General features: G+C 48.0%; 1 protein-coding gene across 1 annotated transcript in view; it reads right to left on the bottom strand.

The window, feature by feature from the left end:
• Positions 1 to 16,746, bottom strand: part of MARCHF4 (membrane associated ring-CH-type finger 4) — a 101,588-nt gene that overhangs the window by 54,387 nt on the left and 30,455 nt on the right. The window lies entirely within an intron of this gene.

The following is a 16,746-nucleotide window of genomic DNA, read 5'->3' on the forward strand; positions in this document are numbered from 1 at the left end:
GGAGAAACGAAAATAGACGGTGTTCCCATATGGATCACATAATTTCATTTTACTCTGCTTTCTCTAATGTGGTTGTGAGTGTCCAAGGAAATGCATGAGAAGAGATAGACCAAAGAGGGCATTTTGGCCAGGATGGACTTGACATCCATGCTGTACCCTCAGGATAACCCATCTTCCCTGCTCTCATGTGAGGTAGTCTAGGCCCAGTCCCTGCTGGCACCAGTGGATGCTTGACCACATCTCTACACTCAGCCCCACCAGCCAAGAGCACAGGTGGAGTCTCCAGTCATAACCTGTACCAAGACCCTTCACCTGATGGGATGGCAAGGCAACATTTGTGCAACCCATGGTTGCCTTTTATGCTCCATTGTCTTACAGGCTTAACCCTGAAGGGTAAAAATTGTTTTTCACAGGCAACTTTCACCCCAAACCGCCTGATCATTCCCTGCTGGAATTCCTGACTGTAGGTTGGAGCAAGGTGGCTGTCACAGCCTCTATGGGAAAATTGGGATGGGAAGTGTGGACAGCAGGCTTGCCTCTGGCTTGCCACTTCTGTAGACTCTGGCTTGCAACTACTGGCAGGTTTGATAATGGTGTAATCCTTGTGTAATTTCTCCTCCCTGCATCCAGGCATTCAATGAATGTAAAGCAGAAATAAAAGAATTGTCTCGTTAAAATCTGGTCACAGAGCTGAAGATAACACCCCTGTCTTTGTCAGATACAAAATCACACGAGCCCCAGCAAGGAAGGGAAATGATGGATGGAGTAAAATATACCTCCTGTCCCTCAGACACCCCCTGCTCCTTTGCGGTCCCATCAGCGGCTGCCGTCAGCACGTCACGTCTCTGGCAGTAATGAATGACTGACAGTGCTGCATGAATCCCTGCTGGAGAGCTGTCAGTCAGGGGCTCCCGGGAGGAAATGCAAGAGGAACCTGATTGAAGAAATAACCCCTGATGCAGATCTCCGGTGACTCCCCTCTCCACCCTCATCAGCGGATCCAGACGCACCCCTGAGGGCTGATGTCTCCAAGTCGTACAAACACGGCCGCGGCTCCTTCTCTCCCTGCTCAGCACAAACACCTCCACTCTTTTGGGTTTAGCCCTCAACTCCTGGCTGAAGGCCTCTTCCCTTGTTCCTGGCCTCTCCTCGAGCACAGTACGTGCTGGGGAGCCACCTACCCTACTTGCTCCCCCTTCACCGAAACTCCTAACTCTCCCAAAGCTCCCTGACTCCATCCCAGCCACACTAGCACCTCGCTGTGAGCACATCTTGGCATCTCGTTCCTTCGAAAGCACCCTATCCAGGGCTCAGAACAAGAAAAAAGGTTCAGCTCTCCTCCTGACAGGACCACCCCACGTGGGCATTTGCTGACCAGGATTTAGACCAGTGAGCTAGAAAGGAAAAAACACTTATTTTTCCCCGATTCCAGTCACCTGAGCTCAGGGATACTGTGAACGCTCTGGGTTTTCAGAAAGGAAGCAACATCTGATCGCTCTGGGGATAAACTCCTGGAGAAGTCAGGCAGCACTTTATTTTCAGATCTGAAGAAAGGGAAGGAACACAATAGAAATCTAGATCTTAGAAAAACCTGTTCAAAGAGCCTCTGAAAAGGCTTTCTCCCCCAAGATTTAGCACCAAAAAAAAAAGCTTTTAAATGCACTGAACTCCAGAGATGTGCCCTGGGTAGTGGCCTTAGAAAAAGTGGAAGGTTGGAGCTGATGCGAACCAAAGTGGCCCAGAAGTTGCCGAGTTGAAGTCTGAAACCACCCTCGGAGGGCTGCCCACATTAAATCTGTTTAACTCTCAGGCTTCAGCCTCTTGTAGGGATGGGAGCTGAAAGCAAAGATCTGACCCACAGCAAATGCCTCCCTGGCAGTTGCTGTGGGGGTTTGATTTAATGGGGGGCTCGCAAGCAGGTGCAGATGTTCCCAGACTGGTGTCTGGCAGCTGGGTCACAGTTGCCCATGGAGGTTGGCCCAGCACTGCCTTTGGGGTGTCTTCTCCTGCCCCACTGTGTGTGAGGTATAAGGACACCTTCTCCCATGTCATGGCTGGGCACAGGGATGGAGAGGTGATGCGCCCCCTGCTGATGGGACTGCCTTTGGTGGTACAACCTGGTTGTCTACAAGCTGCTCCAGAGACACCATCTCAGTTTCCACAATGAGTGGTTGCTTTCAAACAACCCCTGTAGCGATGCTGATTCAATGTCAAGGAGCCCTGAGCACCCAATATTTGGGTACTGAGGGTGCACACCTCTCAGCACTGCCCCCCAGGCTGGGGATGTCAGGAGAGCAGGTGACCCAAATTATTCCTTTTTCCCCCCAAATTTTCACACTGTAGTGACAGTTTCAGGTTAGCTCTGAGTGATTCACCAAGATCCCAGAGGAGGTCTGTGGCAAAATTTGATTTCTACACCCATTTCCTCTTTCAATGAGACCTAAATGACTTCTTATCTCTTCTGAGCAACACAGATTTCTGGTACAGGCCAAATAATAGATTTTCAGACAATTCCAGAGAAGAATAAATGTTAACATAGGACAATCACCTCCAAAAGTGACCACTGCAGAGCTAGGAGGAAGGAAATTAATTTAAAATCAATTTCTTTGAGTGTCATAAACTGGATTCAGTCTGTGAAAACATGACCAGGATGAAGAGCATGCAAATGAGATCACGAGTCCTCACATGTAGCAAGGTCTGCACGATGCTCCAGACGCTGGAGCCAAAATGTTGCAGACCTGAAGTCAGGGGTTGCCTTTCCATCTCGGCAGGTTTTCATCGGTCCTAGTGTCAGCTGGACAACCCGACAAGTCGCTCACAGCAGCATCCCCCAGGCACAAAATGGCTCACAGAAGTGCCCAGCCACAAGCGACTTAGACTGCAGCATCTCTTTGGTCAATTGGCAAAAAGAGAATGTGCACTTGGTGGAAAATATGGTGTACTGTGACTGTAAATACTATGTGAATTATTAATTTGCTGTTTACTAACTTCAATATTTTTCTGTTCAATTATTCTCTATAGATAGAGCAAAGGACTGCTCTGATTTTTAAATAATACACAAATAATTTTTTGTACATATTTACAGGAAGAATTCTTGCACATCTTTTTCCTTGAATAGATTTTGAATTATTTGTTGCATGTTTTATTAAAGCATCTGTTCAATAATTAAGGACAGTATATAATTATATGTAAGGCTACTGAATGACTTGTATTGCAGTATTTATTAACACCGTATTGAAAATATAATGCCTCTCATACGAGTTGTTTTTCAGGATTACTTCGTAGGACTTTATAGGGAGGGGGAGCCACTGTCTCCAATTTACTGCTGGGGAAACTGAGGCACAGGAAGGGCAGATGCCTCAGGGAACTAAATATGGATTTAAGAGTGAAACCCAGGACTCAAGACCCAGTGCAGAGCTCCAGCCATTGAACACGGCAGCCTCCTGGCATAGTTCACAATCCCCTATAACACCCTCAACCCCACACAACTTCTGTGAACAAAGCAATAATCTCCCTGGCAAAAGGGGAGTGTGGATAACTAAAATCCTTATTGTTCTTGCCAGCGTTCAGTAGGTAGTTATTGACCTCAGCATTCAAAGAGACAGGTCCCAGATCCTCTGCGCAGATGACATTTAAACACAAATAGCCTTAAAAGTTATCGGGCAAAACTCGCTGACTCAGGAAAAGGAGTGTTTCATGTTTAGGCTGAACCCAATTGCACACGCTGTGATGTAATTTATTGTTTGTAACACACAACTCATTTAAGGCCCTGCAAGCTGTGAAACATTTAAATCAGCGAGAGGGTGACTTTGAACACTGTTACTGAAACATCCTGGAAAAGCCTTCAGCTAAAAGGACAGGGAGTTTGCAGCTGTTCTGCTCATTGCTGGCCATCAGAAAACCAGCCCAAAAGGGAGTGGGTGGGTTTCTGCTTAAATGCAGGAATTTCAGCCCAGCTTTTCACCTATTTATTAATCATTTGCAGCAGTAACCCCCAAACATAGAGTGGGGCTGGACAGGGGTATAAATCTATCCGAAAAATCCCCAAACCTGTCCCAACTGATCTTGTCCAAAGCACCATTTACTCCTACCTCTTGCTTTTCATTAAATGCAGACCCAGCTCCTCAGCCGAGAGCTGTGAATCAGGTTTCCATCAGCACCTTATAAACATGACTTAAGAGGTCCAGGTTGAAATGGCGCAGAAGCAACAACTGCACGGAACTAGGAGGAGTTCAGGAGCTCGGAGAATCTAGGCTGCGGGCAGAGATGTTACAGACCAGCCTGGCAGAAAGGTGGGCACATCATGAGCTGGAGGAGACTTGCTTCCCAGCTGTCCTTGACAATAGGGAATTAACCCCCCCATGCTGAGCTGCTCACTTGTTTGTTGTTGTCTTTTTTTTTCCCTGTGAGGCTTTTGTGTTGCATGAGCTTTGTTCTGTCCTTGCTGGGAATTTCAGAGCCAACACATACAAAAATCTCTCCTAAATTGGATTTGAGTAAATCTACCTCACCCTCTATCCTTGACATCCCCTGAATATTACAATGCCTTTGTGCAGATCTCTACATAAAGATCCTGGTAACTGCTGATTACTGTCAAGTGAAGGACAAATTTTTTGCTCCTTGCTACAGCGGGTGTCTCCCACAGAAATTAAAAGAAATGGATTTTGTGCCTCCTCCGCTGCAAACAGGACTTGTTCCCCCACATGCAGGGGCCCAGGAGGAATTCATGTCACAGCCAACCTCAGAGAAGTCCCCCAAAACAGAAACCTTCCAAAAATTCATCCCCGCTTGGCACCAATGTCCCTGTGCTGGGAACTCCCAAATTTATGTGCTGCAGATGAAACTAAGTGACAGAGTTCAATTACTGACACCTCTTGGCTCATGATTATGATCTCACTGATTAACCACACTGAGCACACCCCAAAGACCCTCTCTTTGAGATATGGACCATGGAGCCACCATGCCCTGCAGAGAGAGGGCAGTGACAGAGGCAGGCAGATGTCTGGGGCACTGGCCCTCGCCCTGCACAAGGAGCCCTTTTGGTTCACCACACTGCTGCTCCCCCTATGTAGAGCTCCTTGCACATCATTGAATCTTATTCCACCAGATGCACAAACCTAAGGTTATGACTATAGAGAAAAAGGCAGAGCATGTATCTCCACTGAGCCATAGTGATCAAAATGTGGTTTCTCACCTCCTCCCGGGTCTCCTCTCCTCCTCCCCCCTCCTCAGTGAGAAGCTCACCAAAGCTGTGGTTATCACTGTTTGGGGGCCATACTGCTGTGGTTACCAGGACATAACTCGGAGCTCTGCAGCTCTGATAGCAATGACGATGTTTGGTTTGGATGTGGTTTCCATTCCCCACCTGGGACCACTCAGTTTCCTCTATGAGCTGATATAACAACTCCTCCCCCAAAATGATGCCACTCCCAAGCGCTGCTGCTCGCTTCTTCCCCATCCCAAAGGGACGCTGGGCTGTGCTGGGTAAGTCACTCTGATTCGCAAAGCTGTGCCTTCTCTGTCAGTTGGGAGTGTTTATAATTACAATTCCCATTATTGTAAATTGTGTACGCAGTCCTGTAAAACATGACACTTTAATCCTATTAATTGCTGTGTTTCCAATTCTTGCCAGCAATTTACCCTCCCCTCCCCCACTCCCAAACACCCAACACCCAATAAAGAAGTTATTTAGTCAAATCTGTAGCGTGACACCACAGCCACGAGAGAGCCCAGGCTGCTGCAGCCAGGTCTGGGGCTCCCAATCAGCTGTCCCGAGGCACGGTTCACACGGGGTTGTAGGGTCCTTCTCCCAGCTGCCGGCAAGGTCTGCTCTTCCCATGGGACTAGCACCACGGAGGCTCTGACAAACGCCAGGCTCACGGATGCCAGCTGCTGCTTCTCCCCCTCTCCAGTCCCACTCAGCCTCACCCTTCCCCAGAGGGTGTTTGAGCTTAATTAGTTCAACCCCTGAGCTTAGACCCCTTTCTGGTCCCCAGGGCTCAGCTCGCATCATGGCTGACCCTCACTCCAGACCCCAGAGGCGACTAGGAAGGAGTTTGCTAGCTTTTCAGGAAAATGGGGGTTCAGCACCCCCAAAATGACACCCAAAATGACCTAAAACTTCTCTGGGTGCACTTTGCAGGCAAGGGTGGGTTAGTCCCTATCTCCTGCCCAAATTTCAGCTTTCTTTCTAGGAAACCCAGGGAGGCTGTGGAGTCCCCTTCTTTGGAGCTTTTCAAGACCCGCCTGGATGCAATCCTGAGTAATGTGCTCTAACATGCTCTGGGCAATCCTGCTTCAGCAGGGGAGTTGGACTAGATGATCTTTATGGACCCTTCCAACTCTAAAAATTCAGTGAAATTCAGTGAAGAAGTCCCTGTCCTTCAGCCCACCTGTTTCCTGAGCACTTCCAGTGTCTGGCCCTGTTTGAGCTTGTTGTGTCTTTGGCAACAGCCACCTTCTTCTTCTCTCCCACCACAAGTCCCGTCAGCAGCAGGAACCCAAGTCTTGTCCTTGCCAACTGCTTTGGAGCCCTTTAAGTGGAAAATAATGTAGCAGATGCAAAAGCTCTATATGTAGCAAAGACTGAGTGAGTTTTAAACCCTAATTTTTCTGTCTGGAGCATATGCGAGGACCCCAAAGGGTTTTGCAAATGACGGTGAGGCTCTGATCATGTCACAACGTGGCAAGACAAAGAAACCATGCTCAGTCAGAAATGGAAGCAAAGGAAGATGGTGAGGAACCAGGAAGGCAGTGGGGGTTCTGCTCACCATGGTCTTTTCCTACACATGGGACTTCTCACCAGGTTCACAGGCGAGGAAAGGGAACACCAGGACCTCAGCTCCACTTTAAGTGAGCTGTTCTCCACCCGAACAAGAAAGAGCAGAGTGGAGCACACAAAAGCACAACATGGAGATCTTCCCCAGAGCCAGGCGCTACCACAAGAGCCCCAAGAGCTGCATCTGACTCTTTTCTAATCCCTCACCAAGTGGACTTTCATCATACTCATAATTAGGGATAATAATTTAAAGAGATAGTTGAATACCCAAATCTGATAATCCTTTAGTGGAGCCTCTTTCCTTTAATCTCTCTCTCCGGTTCACTAATACATAAAAATGTAGCCAGGCACCCACTACCCTCATTAGAGGGAAACTTTACCCTTCTCCTCTCAGCCTCGGAGGCATGCTGGGGACGAGGGGGGCACAAAGGCAGCCCTCTGACTGCTTGAGACATGCGGGAACTTTGAAAACCATCAGCCCGGGCTTGTTTCAAGACCAATGTCACAACAGAGGCAGGTTGTCATGGTAACAGGCTATCAGCTATCAAAAACCATCCATGAAAAAGGTATCACAAGGAGAGATGGCAACTGGGGTGGGAGGAGGATGGACACACAACAGGGAAGGGGATGTGGATGGCTTTGCCCCTGGATGAGGGGGAAGGCAGGGAAAGGCCTGTCCTCCATGTAGAAGCAGTTGCAAAAATCCACCACTCTCCTTTGGTTCCTGTGCAGGTGCCAACAGGCGGCAGACCAAGGTGGCTTTTGAGCTCTCCTGATTTCTTCTACCATGGAGGTCAGGGCGAGGAGGTTCCCATTGTGCCTTTTCCCTGGCAAGGCTGGAGAAATTTACAGGGGAGAAAAAAATGCCAAAGAAGCCAAAGAAGGAGAAAATGTGAGGTAATGAAGAGCCTCAAACCCTCCTGTCCAAATAGTGCTGAGCCCTCCATTTGGAGGGAAATCAAAGCCTACAGCTTGGTGGTTGGGAACTGGGGCTCTGAGGAGGATGAAGGCCCTGCATAGGGGTAACTCTGACTTCTCCAAGCCTCCTGCTCCATCTGACCAGATAAGCATCCTCCCCTATACAATCATGTCTACTGGCACAATGTGCCACTTCACTCTTCCTGTGACAAAGCTTGGTTTGCCAGCAACGTGGTGGTTTTGCACCTCTCCTCCAGCCCTGTTGTTAGTGCCCTGGCCACCGTGCTCCCACAGTGGGCAGTGGGGAGCTCCGCCATCAGGACCAGCAATACCAGCGCTCGTATCTGCCGGCTGAGAGCTGCTGCACTTGCTGGGCTACGAGCAGTCACAAATGGGAAGCCATTGTTAATTAATCAGATATGCCGTGTAATAGCATTAATCACAATCAATATATTAGATAGGGATGATGAAGATGCTGCGCAATCTCTGTCAGATAGCAAATACACCCACATGTCCCAGCACAGCCACACACAGCCCTCGGGACGCCCATGCTCTTTGCCTGATGCTCCTGGGTTGGTGACAGCAGTGAGCTCTCCTTTTGCCTCTGCTTCTGGGATCCTGCCAATCTCCTCTCCCCTGCCTGCTCCTGGATTCACCCTTCCAGTTTGCCTGCCTCCCTCTTCCCTGAGCCCTGCCTGTGTTCCTTGTTTTTCTCCAGTGACGTAATTTGGAGAGCTGCTCTGAGAGGCACCCATCTCATCCACACACGCCTCCATCTCCAGGGCTGGCGAAGGCTCTGGGAAAGGCTGGGAATGAGACCTCGATGTGCTGTTGTGTAGGTGGGCAGTGAGGGCTGTGCTGCTCCTCTCGGAGGCCCCCTGCTCCACCAGAAAAGCACGTTAGCCTTCACCAGAGCCGAGTGACAGTAGAGACTTCCTAAAAATGTAACACGTTCACACCATTCGTCTCAATTGCTCTTCCCAGGTTTTCCTGAGGAGCAAATTCCATCTTTTCTTCTCATGGTGTCCCTCATCCCAGGAGCAAGAATTTTGTGCTGGAAAGGTATCGGCACTTGGGTAAAGGGTCCTTCCAGAAAAACGCTCCTCCCTTCCCACACACGCAGCCACAACCTCCCTGCACAAGCTGGAAGGGTAATGCATTTTCTTTGGCAGCTGCCACCACAGAAGTAAGAGGCATCTTGGAGATAACAAGACTGCATTTCAAACAGGAACGGTTTTCATGGCAGGCACAGTGAATAAATGTAAGATGTCTATTCTTGCTTCAAGTCCTGCTCTCCCTAATGCCCACGGAAAAGAAACCCCAGACATACCGAAAACTTTGACAGATAATGACCAGCCAAGGTTTAAAAACAGAAAACCATGCCTTAATCTCGGGTTAAAAAAAACAGAAAACTAAATGCATTCCATTAAAAGCAGATGAGAGGATATGAAAAAAATGTTTTTGGAGGCTAAATAATAATAAAAAAATTAAAAACCCCAACAAATTGGCAGAAAAGCCTAGTGAGTCATGTAATGCTCTGCGTGCAGCCAGCAGGAGCTGGGTAATGTATGTCTCTCTGCAGCACGGGCTCGGGGCAGGTCGCTCAGGGAGGGTGCGTTCAAACTCACTGTGTTTTCGGCTGAGAAGAACTAAAGGCCCTTTCCCAGTCCTACTTGAAGGGCCGTGTTTGGGCTGGAGGGGAGGTTTCCTACCTGTGCTGGAGCCATGATGAAGTGGGCTGGGATCCAGTTTCTGATGGTGAACAAAGCAGCCCGGGCAGCAGGTCTGCCATGCCCCAGGAAGGCAGTGCCAGCAGGGCAGAAGCAGGGATGGAGACACCCAGCAGGGTCTGTGTGATCTACCACACGTGAAGGCTGAAGGAATAATTGCATACAAAGTTTGCTTTGGGGCTGATGAAGGCCAGTGACCTCCTCTGAGTGAAGGAGAAATGCAAAGCAGTCACTCTGGGATGGGCCGAGCGTGGCCTGACTCCCTTTCGCTCAGCTGCCCTCCTGACAGCCTCCTGACACCCTGCCTTTTGGACCCCGATTTGTGGGGCTGCAAGGTGCCTGCAGATACTTCTAGGTGGAGAGGTCTGCCACATTCTGTGGGGCAACAGGAGACTGCTTCCCATAGAGACCAGCCACCTCAATGACTGTCTCAGCTTGTACTTTCCATGTTTTCATGAGGTCTCCAGAAAGCTGAAGCTACCCATTTAACAGGGACTCTGCAACTTCTCAGTTGAAAAATGCAGTCTCTCTAACTCCTTTGAACACCAGACAGAAAGGCAGCCGAATCAAAGGCCCTTGCAATCCCATACCTGCCCTCGGGCATGCCCAGATGTGAATGCTGAGGGTACCACAACCAGAGAGAGTACAAAGTGGGTCTTCTTTTGACATAACTTCCCAGGCTGTGCTGCTGAGAGTTCAGTCAACCATGAGACTCTCCAAAATTACTGGAAAGGCACCCTTGACATAACACAAAGCACCGTGGCTGTGGGGAAGCAACACTACCTTTACTTAGTGGAGGATGAAATGGAGTTGGGGAAGTGTCCTGCAATGAGTCTACAGCAGAGCTGGACAGTGGGTCCTCATATCCGATACTCAGCAAGGAGGAGAAAAAGATAATGCTGAGGGCTGGGAGAGCTTGAGAGGTAGCATCTGCTGCCCCTCGGTTAAGCCTGGGAAGGGAGCTTGATTCCCAAGTGCATTTCCTGGGAGTGTTTGGGGTTTTTTTCTAGCAGAGAGCATTAGGTATGTTCATAACTTCAGGTGCTGGAGAGGTTGCACTGCCTTGCTCAGATGGCTGAGGTACAACGGGACTGTCACTAGAGGCTACCTCTGAAGAGGCTGCACTAGCTACAGGTAAGTAGTTACAGGTAATGCCCAATCCAGTTGTGTTCTGATCAGTTGGGGTTGTCCTCAGATAGCCATGTCTTGACAGACCACCAGTCAGACAGTGAGTGGAAATTTAAATACTGACCTGAAGGATTTGCATCTTATCTTTCTTCTCTCTGCAAAGCCATGAGAGCTGATTCAAAGCCGAGACAAGGTCTTGGTGTCTGTGCTTGATGTGCCCTTGTTTATAAGAGCAGGAGCTGGACCAGAGTAAATCTCAGCTCCTCTCTATGCCTCCTGAAAGTAGACCTAGCTACTTAGCTGGGATAAAGAGTGTGTGAGGAGATCTAGACCTTTCCCAAATTTAACACGGTGTGTTCAAAGGAAGCTTTACTCTGATAAAGATCTAGGATAACATTTCTTTAACTAGATGTAGATTACAAAGATGAACTGTCTGATTTACAGCTCTAGTTTTTGATCAGGGAGAAGAAACCAGAGATGATGAAATAGTCATAAGTTCGAAGTTATTTTTATTTTTGCTAGTGGATGAGTATCAAATGACTAAAACAAACAAATCCAGCCGGCATTAACCAGCTGTACATACAGAATTGTATACCTAATGTTGGAATCTCAAATCCTCCTCTCCTGAGTAAAATTTCATGCCACCTTCCTCCTAGCTGTAGCCACCTTATTTATTATTTTTGGCAAACGGGTGCTGGATGCCTGAAGAACAGCAGGGTTACAGACTCTGGGACATAAAGTGGTGGGTGATTTATGTGAGACTTTTCTGAACTGACTGTTGTTATAAGGGAGACTTTGCACTTGGGCAGATGAAGTCGCATGACTCCAAGGCAAGCCTCGATCCCAAATAAAGGACTCTGGCTTCTCTTACAGGTAGACTTTCTCTTCTTGTCATTCCTATTGAGAGGCTGTTTCTGAATCTTCTGTTTCTGAATCTTCTGAATCTTTGGGAGCCAGTGCTGACCACTAGCATACATCACTCTGTCACACTGTGGACTCCCACCCTGTTGTGGTGGGAGCCAGAACCAGCAAAGCCTGGAGGAGAGAGCCCCAGCGTCTCTCCTCCAGACTTTGCTTTCTTAGGCTAAACACATGGCTGCTGTCTTCCTCTCATCCGATAGGGTCTCCATGCCTGTGGCTGTCCCAGAAATCCTCCTCTGCCCAGGCCTCTGCAGGAGGGCTTGACAACACCATGGTCATGATTTTTCTGCCTCTGCAGGAAACACCTGGCCTGCGAGGTCCAGCAGTGCCCCTTCCAGCTGCAACACTGGAAGTCCAGGCTGTTATTCCCTGTAGCCCTACGCCATTTCGTGTAATTTCTATTACCCAGAGTAATCCAAAGCTGAGACTCTCATTCTCCTCTCCATGGCCAGTGCCTCTGAACAGCATGTTATCAGCAGATTTCATTAGTGCATTCCTGTAATAGCCCACCAGCCATTCTGTCCTTCAGTCAGGCTTTCCCTGCCCCTCAGGAAACCTGATAAGCAAACCCCCCCGTGCCAGCAGCCATGGCTGGGTCTGTGCTAGCAGTGCAGGGACTGCAGTTCTGGTGCTTATTCTGGAAGTGTCCAGAGATGGAGAAAGCTGGAGACATTGCAACTCTCTCTCTCTGTTACACGTAATTTTGTTTTCTTTTCCTTTTTTCTTATCTTTTATTTTTAATTCTTGTGTTTTCCCAGCCTTCTCATGTCCTTTGTTTTTAAGGTGCAAAAAGGAACGTGAATCCATACATGTATATACTGTGAACATCCATGATTGCTGCATGGAAAAGGATCTCTGCGTGGGAGATTTCCTCAGTGCTGAACAGTTCCTTCTGTAATGGGTTTAGTGTTCACAGGTCCCCTGAGGCTTGAAGTTATCACCCATGACCTTAGGGGCACATGGTTAAATGTCGTTATCCTGTGTATTTTACGGAAGTCCAGGGGGACACAGAAGGGACATTTTAACCACCACAGGGGCACTGACTTCTAAGGATCAGCACTCTGATCCACTCTTCCTGCCCAGATAGCTAATCTCCTTGCTGACTAAGAAATTTAGTTAGTGTTAAACTACATGTTTGACTGACTGTGGTAAATGCATTTAGTAGGGATTTATAACCAAACAGGCAGGTGGCTCCCTAAACTCTTTCTTAGCATTCATACGGATTAATTATTTTTAGCCTGAACATTGTAACTGAGTGTATCTGCTACCTAAGACCTTTCAGTTCTGCTGTACTAACAGGACAGAAAGGGACCTGGGTCCTGGTTATGCACATAGTATTTGCGCAACTCCACAATTAACATGCACCCTTGTATCTGCTAAGCTTTGTGCAGTGGGCATGAAATCTTGCAACCACTTCCCCGTTGCATGGTGTGACACACAGGAGGCATTTCCTGGGCTGCCACACAACCACCACCATGTCACCTCCTGGGAAAGCAGATTCTTCCTCTGGAAAAGCCAAGTTGCTCTGGAAAGTCCAGTGCCACCTGAAGGCATCAAATTTACTGCTCAATGTACAATTCACCTTCTTGACACATGGAGAGGAGGTGTTCTATGTCTGTAGGTAACTGGAAATGTGGCAAATTAGGGCCCAAAGCAGGGAGGCAGTAGACTGCCACTAAAAGTAGTAATCTACCCTCAATGCCCCCAGTGTTGGCAGGCCTACCACAATTTAATAACTCTAAGGAGAGATCTAGGCAGGCTGCAGGACCAGTGATTTCCCCAGCCTGGCGAGTTGCCCGGACACTTGTTTGGATGCCCTTTCACCAGGACAGTTGTTTGGATGCCCTTTCCAAAAGCATCATGAGAACTTTTGTGCCCACCAGTGGGGACAGGCACTGCCATTGTGACTGAAAGCAAGCTTCTGGAGATAAACACAAGCCCTAACATCACACTGGGGACCAGGGGCAGGTGGGAAATATCTCCTTAACTTAGTAACTCTGCTCCAGGCAGTCCGTTGGGTCTGGACTGGAAGGGTCCCCAAGCAGCAGGCATACCCATTGTGGTGACCCTGGGATAACTTCCAACAATTACTCTTCTTTCTAACCCCCTGAAACTTGGAGCTGTTATCTGATTAGTCTTCTCCCTCACTAAATCTTTCTGTGTCATCTTGAGGACTTCTGAGTCTTGAAGACTCTTCAGTCCTTGGCACAGTTTGGTCACCTAGACATCCCTTTCCTAACTCTTCACAAACCAGAGAGAAGAGGACAGGAAAGGCTTTGGGGAACTGACACAAAACCACCTGAGTGCATTAAACCAAATCAGGTAGTAAGGGATGCACGTTTTACAGACAACATCACAAACAGCATGCAAAGATACAGGACTGGACATCTTTCAGCCCCCAGCTCAGAGGGCTATACCAACCACTGCTCCCGGGTGGCAGCAATGACCACATGTTCTTAGACTGCCAGGGTGAGAAACCATGCATTTACACTGAGGGAGCGCGGCTTGGCCAGAAATCCAGAGGCAGAGGTCCTCTTCAAGACTTGGCATGTCTGGTCAGGCAGGACACATCCTGGCTTTAGAGCAGTTCTGTTATTCGGGACCCTGGTCCCAGTGTTAGCAAGGTAGGAGCTCATGAAAGTAGTGATGGAAACAATTACATGAAGCTTCTCAAACTTACAAACTTCCAGTAAGTTTCAGGCTGAGCTTTGGATCAATTCTTATTCTTTCCAGATTGCTTCACTCATGCCTCCTGGGTACTCTTGATCAAATCACAAAAATGCTGAGCAGATTCTTACAACATACTTTCTAATAAGCCCTTTAGGAAAGCAGAGTGACAGCATCTTACCATTTTTTCTTCTTCTTTTTTAAAACTAGTTCCACTGCCTCTGCCAAATGCAAAGATGCCAAGTATGATCAGGCTGTGGATGGCACCGTTCGTTTGTGTCAATCCTCTTCATGCTAGATGAGCAGACAGGACATATGTGCCTATCCTTAAGAAAGTGTTCACAAGAAATAAACAGGAGATTTCAGCAAATCAGTAAACTTCTAAGTGCAAGATTAACCCAAGGACTGCCAGATATAGAGAGGAACCACTATAAGTTGGGAAAGTTAAGAAATGTTCTTTTACCTCCAATTCCTGTAAAGGAGATATGGTGGAGAGAAGACCATACTGCACTGTACTTCATCTCCATGGACCAGAGTTTGGCAAATCAGCATCTCAGACAGAGTGTGTTTAGCCTCTCAAGTGCAGTATGCACCTTATCCTCATGCCTTGAGGTTAGTCTGGTCATCTGGACCATCTGGAGCGTACCCTGACTCCCCACTACCCTCCTACAAATTCAGAGGTGAAAAGCAGAACTGTGAGTCCATGTTTGGGAAAACCTGCCTCTCTGGTGAGTGGAGAGAGAAGCGTAATCTGCTTAGCTTAATGAAGAGAAGGTGAAGACGTGACATGACTGCAATCTTTTAAGTACTACCACTGGGAGAAGGCTTTTAACAGTGGAGGGCTTTTTAATCCAGTAGACAGGCAGGATGAGAGATCCAGTGGATGGAAGATGAAGACAGGCAGATACAGTCTAGAAATAAAGTGCATTTTTTTTTGAAACAGTGAAAGCAATTAGCCATTAAAGAACCTATGGAGAGATGCACTAGGTCCCACAGCTCCTGAAGTCTTAAACAAAACCCGTTTATGTTTGAAATTATAGGTGTCACTGGGTCTGAAATGAGGGGAACCTGCTAGAATTTCACACCACAGAGAAACCAGGATAGCTGGTTTATAAAAGACCCACTTAGAAAAATCCATGTATTTACCTTTGCTTCCTAAAGGCTCCTGAATGTCTGTTTAATAGCTGTTGCCTTCCAGCCATGAGTTGTGCATCATGCGGTTACACACATTCTCCGCAGGAGAACGTTAATCAGGCTCTTAATCACTTCCACATACTCCTCCTCTCCTGCTATAGTTTTCAAGGGCCCTATGGTAACCATGACCTCTGCTCCAGGCCTGTACGTGTCCAGAATAACCTGCCTCCTCTTGCAGCCCACCCTCATGCTCTCTTCTTGCACTGTTTTCTCCCCGTGTCTCTTGGGCGCAGACATTCCCTGCCTCTCCCTTGGATCCACTCAGAGACTGTAAATGTGTCTCAACCCAGCCAGAACATCTGGCTCCCAGTTTGGAACATGTTTCTCCCCGTTTTTGTGCTTGCTGGGGTGTGGGGAGCATCTCTGTGCTGCTCAGGCTCACGTCGAGTCCCAGATGCCTCCCCAGCCCCCACTTGGAAGCAGTTGTTCCGGCCAAGCCGCTACACTCTGAAAAACCGAGAAAGTTCCCACAAGCAAAATGGTCTTGCTGGCATCTACCTGGTGACCAAAGGGCCGCATGAATGCTGTTGACAGAATCAAGGACTTTCTCTCCTAGTTACTGCAGTCGTGGCAATGACATGTCCCACGGCTGTTTTCCATTCTTGTTGGCACTCTGAGCACCTGCCAGAGACCTTCCTGTCCAAACCTTTTGAGACACTTTAGCAGTCCAGCCCTGAAGCCCTTCCCCAGGTCACGATGTGCTTGTGCAGTAAAGTGTGCAGAAACGCATGCACCTGTTCCTGCCCTGCCCCAACATTCCCAGGGACCACCAACAGTCTGTCCAGTTCTCTAGCTCGAACTCCAGGACATCCACAGGATCTTAGCACCGAGGCATGCAGAACAGTGCTCAGTCGCACCTGAATTATCAACTCTTGGCCAGAACTGCAGTCTTTTGGGTTGTCCCAGCATGTCCTTTGTCCAGCATATGTCAGGTACATCCCATCATTTCAGCAGCCTCCTACACTGCTGAATTTTATTCTTCTAACTCTCTTGCACAGTCAGGGCTAACTCACCTCTGCCCTCTCATCACTGCCACCTCTATAGTGTCGCATCTCCCCCCATCATGACTTTCCTCTTCTCATCAGATATCACGGAGTCCCACCACATTTTGCTCTTCCCCTTTTTAGCATAGTTTGAAATGGGAATGGGGCTTAAGAGACCACATAGCTGGTAACATGTGGGTCTGTGTATACCACTCAATAACTCATTTTTTAAGTCATTGGTCACTTTCAGACAATTTTGGCGTGGATTGGAGGGCTCCGAGATAATAAATTTGCTTATGTTTCTTGAAAATAGCAGAATGCATAGAAGAGAGAAACCTTATTAAAAACCACCAATGTAGAAAAATCAGTGGATTGAGTTATATTCCTTATTAGACTCTAGGGTGGACTATCCACACAAGATGAAGAG

The sequence above is a fragment of the Numenius arquata genome, chromosome 3 (assembly GCF_964106895.1).
Source record: "Numenius arquata chromosome 3, bNumArq3.hap1.1, whole genome shotgun sequence".
NCBI lineage: Eukaryota > Metazoa > Chordata > Aves > Charadriiformes > Scolopacidae > Numenius > Numenius arquata.